This window comes from Citrus clementina, unplaced genomic scaffold, assembly GCF_000493195.1.
Source record: "Citrus clementina cultivar Clemenules unplaced genomic scaffold, Citrus_clementina_v1.0 scaffold_6, whole genome shotgun sequence".
NCBI classification, from domain to species: domain Eukaryota; kingdom Viridiplantae; phylum Streptophyta; class Magnoliopsida; order Sapindales; family Rutaceae; genus Citrus; species Citrus x clementina.
This window is the reverse complement of record NW_006262139.1, coordinates 11,017,491-11,025,603: the sequence shown is the minus strand read 5'-3', so window position 1 is coordinate 11,025,603 and position 8,113 is coordinate 11,017,491. Positions and strand designations below refer to the sequence as shown.

At 33.2% G+C, this 8,113-nt stretch overlaps 1 non-coding gene across 1 annotated transcript; it reads left to right on the top strand.

Moving 5' to 3' along the window:
- Positions 1 to 846: 846 nt before the first annotated feature.
- On the top strand, positions 847 to 950 carry LOC112097562. The gene has a single exon (XR_002905093.1). It is a non-coding gene; the product is annotated as a small nucleolar RNA R71 (small nucleolar RNA).
- Positions 951 to 8,113: the final 7,163 nt, after the last annotated feature.

Genomic DNA, 8,113 nt, shown 5'->3' with positions numbered 1-8,113 from the left:
CGCAAGGTCATTACTGCTTTGACCTCTCCATGCTGTTGTGGTGAACTGGTACTTGCTTCATGTACTCCTTTAGGATTAGGCACTGGTTGACTTGGAAACTTACTTTTCTCAACGGTCATTGCCAAGGTTTGAATTGAAGAAGCAAGTTGTCCCACCATCTTCTCGAGGCTTGAAACAGATTGAGCTTGTGAGTTGAAGCCTGCTCTCAACTCATTTCGTAGTCCATCAATGGTGCGGTTCTGTTGCTCAATCGTGGAGTGAGTAACATTCCTAAAATTCTGGAATGCATCCTCCCATGGTCTAGGTTGAGAGTGGTTCTGGTTCTGATTGTATGGTCTAAATGGTGGCTGAGAGGCTTGAGGATTTTGTGGAATTGGTGGAGCTGGAGCTGTTGGTCCATTCTGTTGGAATCCTTGAGACCATGAAAAATTGGGGTGGTCTCTCCATCCAGGGTTATATGTGTTGGAGTATGGGTTGTAATTTGATGGCTTTCTCATTACACCTATGGCATTGGCTTGATCTGAGTATGAGTCATGGTCATGTGGCTCTGTTGATTTAGCAGTCGATAATGATGCTATTTGTCGAGAGAGACCTTCAATTATCGCTTTGACTTCTTTAATTTCTGAACTTGATTCGCCAATTTGAACCTCATTCACTCCTTTAATTCTTCTAGTAGTCCTGAGTGATCGACTCCGTTGTTGGGAATTATCTGCTTGTCGCTGGAAGAATTCCCAAATCTCTGATGCACTTTTTGACATTAGCTCTCCTCCACTCGTTGCCATTAGCCATTCTTGCACATTCGGCAATAATCCTTCCAAAAAGTATTGGCATTGGTGCCATTTCTCGTACCCATGATGTGGACACTTCAAGAGTAGCTCATTGAATCGCTCCCATGTTTCGAAAAATTGCTCGTCATCTTTCTGGGTAAACTCCGAGATTTCCCTGCGAATAGCATTGGTTTTATGCACTGGGAAATATTTATTTAAAAATTTTGTAACCATTTGTTCCCATGATGCAATGCTATTAGCAGGCAATGTATTAAGCCATGAACGAGCTCTATCTTTTAAAGAAAATGGGAATAGTCTAAGTTTAACATCATCATCTGAAAAATTCTCATATTTGAATGTTTGACAAATGGCATGAAAATCATTCAAATGATTATATGGATCCTCATTTTCTAGGCCATAAAATGTAGGGAGACAATTTAACACACTAGGTTTTAATTCAAAACTCCTGGCAGCTACATTTGGGTATCTTATGCATGACGTGCTCAAATTAGCTAAGGGACTGAAGTAGTCCTTAAATGGCCTCTCCTGTGGTTGCAAATCCATTTTATTTTTAACGTGTTTGTGTGTGCGAAGTGTTTTTTCTAATTCAAGGTCTATAGGTTCAAGATTAGGTAATAATGACCTACGACCATGCATGCAAAATAAATAAAATAAAAATAAAGATGCAAACAAAACAAAAAATAAAGATGGGAACAAAACAAATAAAAATAAAGAAGAGGGAGAAATTACGATACTAACCTTATTGCGCTATTACAACCTTTCTATAAAAATACACAAAAATAAATACGTGAAAGAAATTAACTAAAAATTAAATTAATAAGATAAACAAAAAAAAAATTACAAAGAAAAATAAATGGAAATTTTAAAGAAGAGAAAAAGAAAAGAAATACTAACCTTTAAATGTAGATTCACTTTTTTTTTTCTTTTTTTTTAATAATAAAAAAAAATACAAGAAAACAAATAAAAGAAATTATTCACAAAAATTAATTCTATGAATTAAAATTACTTACCTCCCCGGCAACGGCGGCAACGGCGCCAAAAACTTGTTGTGCAAATTTTAATGTACTCGCAAGCGCACGAATCTGTTGTAGTATAGATTAATGGTGACGACGAGGAGGTGGATTTTAATTATATGTAGAATTAATTTTGTAAATGGGTAGTTGGATTTATGGTGGAAATGATTTGGAATATGCTAATAATTAAATTAAAATGGCGAGAATAAATTCTAAAATTGGAATTGCAATTGAGAGAATAAATTGAAGAGAAAATCTATTAAATTGACGTACTTGGGTATCTGGATCCGTATCAACATGCATCATGGGCTAAATATTCCTTATTAATACCAATTAAATCATGAGGGGGGAATCCACACCTCATGAACCACGCTCTAATCAATATGGTGCTAAGGGCTTATCGTGCCAAATAATAATAACCTTGTACCAGAGGGCCGGTGAAACCAAGGCGGTACTAGACAAGATTAGTATTATTTGTCGACGAGAAGTCAAAACATCCACAAAAACTAGAGGGGAAGAGAAAATAAATTTACCAAATTAAGCCTATGACACATGTTGAGACTTCACCTTCAACCCAAGCTTGAAAGAAAATTAGCCACTCATAATTGAACTAGGGGCAAAATGGGAATTTATTAAAATACAAAGAAAATACAAGATGGAGAGGGAATTACAGAAAATGGATCCCAAAAATGGATTCAGAGATATCCAATTAGGGGGGGGAGGCCCCCTTTTTATAGATACATGGAGTAAATCATGGCCATCGGATTAAAAACAGTTTGGACGCTCAGGATTGCGCCACGTCATCAGTCAACAGTCCACGGTTTGACCACGCGGATGAACAGTAACACGGTTTGACCCGACTTTGAACAGTAACGCGGTTTGGTTGAAAATAATCCTGTGTGATGCATGCACCGTACGCGAGATTTTTCGTCCACTGATATGCTGCCACGTCACCATCAACAGTGCATAAGAATTTTAGTCCAACAGGATCGTGACACCTCATCAGTCAACACCTCATCAGTCAATGCCACATCATCGGTCAATGCCACGTCATCATCCGTTTATGTGAACAGTGTCGTGAACAGTAACGTATACAGTACCGTACATGTGAATAGTGCCATTTTTCCTTTTATGCTCCTCCTAAGGTTTTCGACCGTCCTGAGTTCAAAAGTGATGTCCGTTTTGCCGTCTGATCTCTCCTTTATTGTGAAATGACTATAATGCCCCTAAAATACATAAAATACTTAATTAAAATAAAACACATGTAATTAAATCACAAGAAGGTTAAATATATAACAGTAAGGGTTGTTAGTAAGACTTAAAATGTAAAATGACGGTTTTCTCCTTTATAAATATGCATTTTCTAACACTCAACACGGACGACATGGAGCTTCTTCAAGTGCTTATTTGGATCCTCTCCTGCAAGACCATGAAAAGTAAGAAGAAGATGAATCATCCCAGATTTGAGTTCAAAGTTTACCTGAGGGTTTGGATTCTCAATGCATAAGGGTTGCTGGTCCACGTTAGGAGCTGCCAACTCTTTAAGTGTTCGGTTGTTATTCTGAGCCATTGGTTCGGGTTTTGGGCTGCTTGGCTCTGTCTTCGGGAGTGGAGTGTGGATGGCAAAATCGAGTTCTGAATATGATGAAGTTGCTCTAAGTTGTTCGAGTTTCAATCGAATGTCCTCTATGATCATGAAAATCTAAATATAGAACAAAAAATAACTAATTAAAATAAAATAAATAAATAAAATGAGAAAAGGAATAAAAATAAAAATAATAAGATAAAACGACTGATAATAAACAAACTAAACACTAATCCCCGGCAACAGAGCCAAAAATTTGGTAGTGTCCTTAAGGTGCACCAAATTTAAAACCTTACCACTAATATAAATAATTAGTACAGAGCGAGTAAGGATTGATCCCACAGAGACTATGCTAGTTATATTTATTATCAACTCTAAAACAAGATTTAAAATAAAATAATAGTAGTAATAATAATATAAATTAATCTAACTAAAGAAAATGCCAATTATAAATAAAAAGGGGGGTTTGTGAATTTTTAACTAAATAGTAAGAAATAAAAAAAATAAAAACTATGAACAAGAATTTAATAAAAACTCTAATTAAAGGAGAAAGAAATAATGATGATGAAAACTTTGGTTAAAGGATCATTCGCCACCACCAAACATTCACATAATATCCAAGAACTGTGATTTTTTTATAGAGGAGACATGTGTAACTATACCTAGAAAAATTATCTATTAACATCATAAAATATTGTCGACCATTCCAAGCAAGCATAGGGAATGACCCACAAATATTAGTATGTATGAGTTCTAAGATGTCCAAAGTTTTGTTTGCCTCAAATTTCCTTTTATTGGTTTGTTTTCCCTTGGTACAATTAACACAACTATCAAAATCTGTAAAATCTAAGGGGTTTTGAATTTTATATGGCACAAGTCTATCTATTCTCCATCTGGAGATATTACCCAGTCTCCTAAGTTATAACGCAGCTGAATTCTCATTGATAAATCTTCTCTTTATATCTCGTGTATTGAATTGCGGGGATTCATTAAATCAAATAATTGCATCAAGCATATAAAGATTATCATTGCCTAACAAAGAATCAGAACCAACTAATTTTGAATCATAAAACGAACTGAATTTTCCATTTCCAAACGAACAAGTAAAACAAGACTTATCTAAAGTAGGAATGGAAATCAAATTTCGCGTAAAAGACGGAACAATAAATTCATCAAGATCCAGTTAAAATCTAGTCTTTAATAATAATCTAAAATTTCCAATTGCTTTAACTTTAACTTTAACTTTCTTGTCACTACCCACATAGATGTATATTACACCATCATTGAACTTTCGGCAGTTCAAGTAACCTTGAATAGACACACTAATATGAGTTATTGCACCAGAATCTATACACCACATATGTCTTGGTACCGAGTTTAAGTTAATCTCACAACTAACTAAACCATGTCCTTTAGCTTTGTAAAAGAAACAACTAGTATCTTTTGGATCAACTAGTTTATTTTGTTGTTCTTTTTTAGGTGCTACATCTACAGTTTCTGCATCCTTTTTTTTTTAATCCTAGCCCTTACCCTTATACATCATTGAAATTAGATTTGTCAAGAGCGTACCTATTTCTGCCTTTTCATTTTTGACAAATCTCTATTCAATTTTTGCAAGGAACTTTTTAGCAGTAGTTGTTTGTTCAGACATTTAGCCCCTGAATGCTTTTGAAATAGCCTTATTTATGATCATGATATACATGTAATTTGATCTCTCTCACCTTTCTATTTTCCTTTTATCATCAGCAATACCCTTATCCTTTAAAGGTGGGGGAGAATCAACACTTAACATAAAGTCGAGATCCATTACTGCGAGAACTATTAATCGATTCTCTTGCCATGACTTAAAGTTAGAGCTATTTAACATAATAATAGAATTGATATTAATAGTAATATTAGTAATAGAGATAGATGAACAGAGAGCAACAAACAAATAAAAAAAACTCATATAAGTTTCAAAATAAAAATAAATTCGAATAAAGATAAACCCCATCTAAAGATACTGAACACTCAATTAATATTTTATCTTTAGACAAAATATTAACTTGTAAGTGATATCTTGATGTAATAATCAAACATTGATAATAAGAACATGTCAAACAATAAATCTTCCTCTGGGTCGATTGATATTCATAGAAATTACATACGCACAACTGGTTATATTTTTAATTAAATTAATTTTCGTATGAGATGCCACTTTTGTGACATGTTGCTTCAATTAATTCATCTCAAAATATGTAAACATATTAGTATTTGAATTTAAAATTGCACAAAAATTACCAAAAAATTCGAGTCAAGTCAAAGCCAAAGTTAACAATCAACAATTTGATAGGTCAACTATTGACCGATCAAACCGTTGATCAGTTCAAAATTGCACCGGTTCAGGTTAACTAAAACCAAATCCTAAACTAACCACTGAAATCTTGGAAAACCCTTTTTTTTTTCTTTTTACTTTTCTTCTCCTCCTTGGTCGTCGCTTCACCAAATTTGCTCTTTAGGTTGTGCCTTTCCCTTATTGTACTTCATAAAGGTTTCTTGATGGTGCAATCACGGTTGCCGTTTCCCTCGATCTATCGCAGTCGCTTGCTTGCTTGTGGTGCGGCCGTTGGCAGCCTACCAGCCTAATCTCAATTCATATATATCTATATATGGCTGTCAGTCGCAAAAAAATAAAGAGAAGAAAGTGCCAAATATTTTACAAACCGAATTACTGAATATTAATATTTTCTTAATTTTGGATTTGTTGAATAATCTTTATGTAGAAAACAATCATAAATTGTTCTCAATGATTCAACATAAAGAGGCTTTTATACCAATTGTTGGAACATAATTAAACCTTTGATAAAAACTATCACCTATAATCCATGAACATTCATGTTGTATTATCAAGAATTAATAATAGAATATGCATAAGCATACATAGTTCCATAATGCTTAATTGCCCTCCAAAGTCATGTAATTTATCTTCTAGATCAACACGTCCTCTTAGAGAATTTGTTAGGGTTTTCTGTACTCTCTCTGACAATGGGATGTTAGAAACAATAAAACGATATGTGTGACCTGGAGACCATAACCACTTATATAGACAATTTTTTCTATTGTCTTTTGTTATTCCTATTTTAGCTCATCATAAAAATAGAAATTATCTTTAAGTGTCTACACATTAACGGCTCACATCCTATTAGATATATTGAAAGTCATATTACCGTAAACTTTAATAGATTACTTTTAATTGGCCTTAACCTTATATGACAATCTGCAACACATGATTATTTACAATAAAATCCATCACAATAAAATTATTAAGGTTAAGATTTGATTTTTTTTTGTATGGATTTTTAACTTCGATGATAGTTTTTGTTGTCTCCACTTGCACTAAAAGTTAATTACTTTTTCTGTTTAGAATGAGTTTGGTTGGGTGAATTAATTCTATCTTGTAAAATTTTCCATGCATTTCATTAGTATTAGTGGTGTGAATCTATTTTTCCCCTTTCTGTTTTAAGAGATTCATAGTCTTATTTATATTATTAGATGTTGTCCTAACTGAAATTTGCATCATAAATATTCTATGATATTTTTTGACATAATAAATGAGACATAAAGAATTTAGGTGGCCCAGCTCTAGGGTTACATCCACGAGTATAGAAAGAGTAATTTCACTATTCAATAAGATTATAATGGAATTTTTTTTCATCTCTTTATTTTTTTAGATATTTGCTCATCTCCAGTGCATCAAGAGTTCTCTATTTATAATACAATTTAGATATCTAAATTCTCGATAACTCCTCTGATGATCTTTATTACTTAATTAGAATTTTATATGATACCAACATTTATCTCCTTCTTAAATTGAGTTTGATTTGATATCAGCATTTATCTCCTTTTTAAATTGAGTTTTATTTAATATCAATGTTCATCTCCAACATTTGTCTCTTTCTTAAATTCACACTGTCCTTATCGAGCTTTTAGATTCTTTTACGGGTTTAGATAATGCTTTTGACTACTAGATCCTAACTGTTGGATTCAACTGAGCTTATTTAATTAAACTTATCTCTCGCAGTTGTGTTCTCATGCTATCATGCTCTACTTGACCAATGCTCTCCTGCATTCACGCCTATTTGACTTATTGAGCTTTTGAGCTCTCATGCTATCATGTAGTAGCTGTACTCTCCTGTAATCATGCTCTCCAACAATCATACTTATTTGACTTTTCAGACTTCTTACTCATGCTCTCATGATTCATGTTCTCATGTAACTACATTTATTTGACGTATTAAACTTCTTGCTATTGAGCTCTCATTCTCTTATACTTATCATATTATCACACTTATATGACTTTTCACATTTCTTGTTACAACAGTACTTAATTCTATTATGTCTTTGTTTTGCACCCAATGTAACAATGTATTATTGATCATTTTAACTAGCACTTTTAATAGGATTTACTAATTAAAAGAAAAGGGAAAAATTAGTTTTGGAGAAAGTTGGTGTTCAAATCTTGAATATGACGTGCCAAAGCAGCCCTCGTTAACAATCACAGTGGAATGAATCATAATCATACTCCCATAGAATTCTAGAAACCAGTGGTTCACAACCAGAGACGAAAGTCATACTTTCAGCTAAATCATAATGTACGGAGCTTGGGACATATATTTTAATCTAATATGAGTGTCATACAGTTATAAATTTTTATACGAACTTATTTTATATAAATTAATTTCACATTA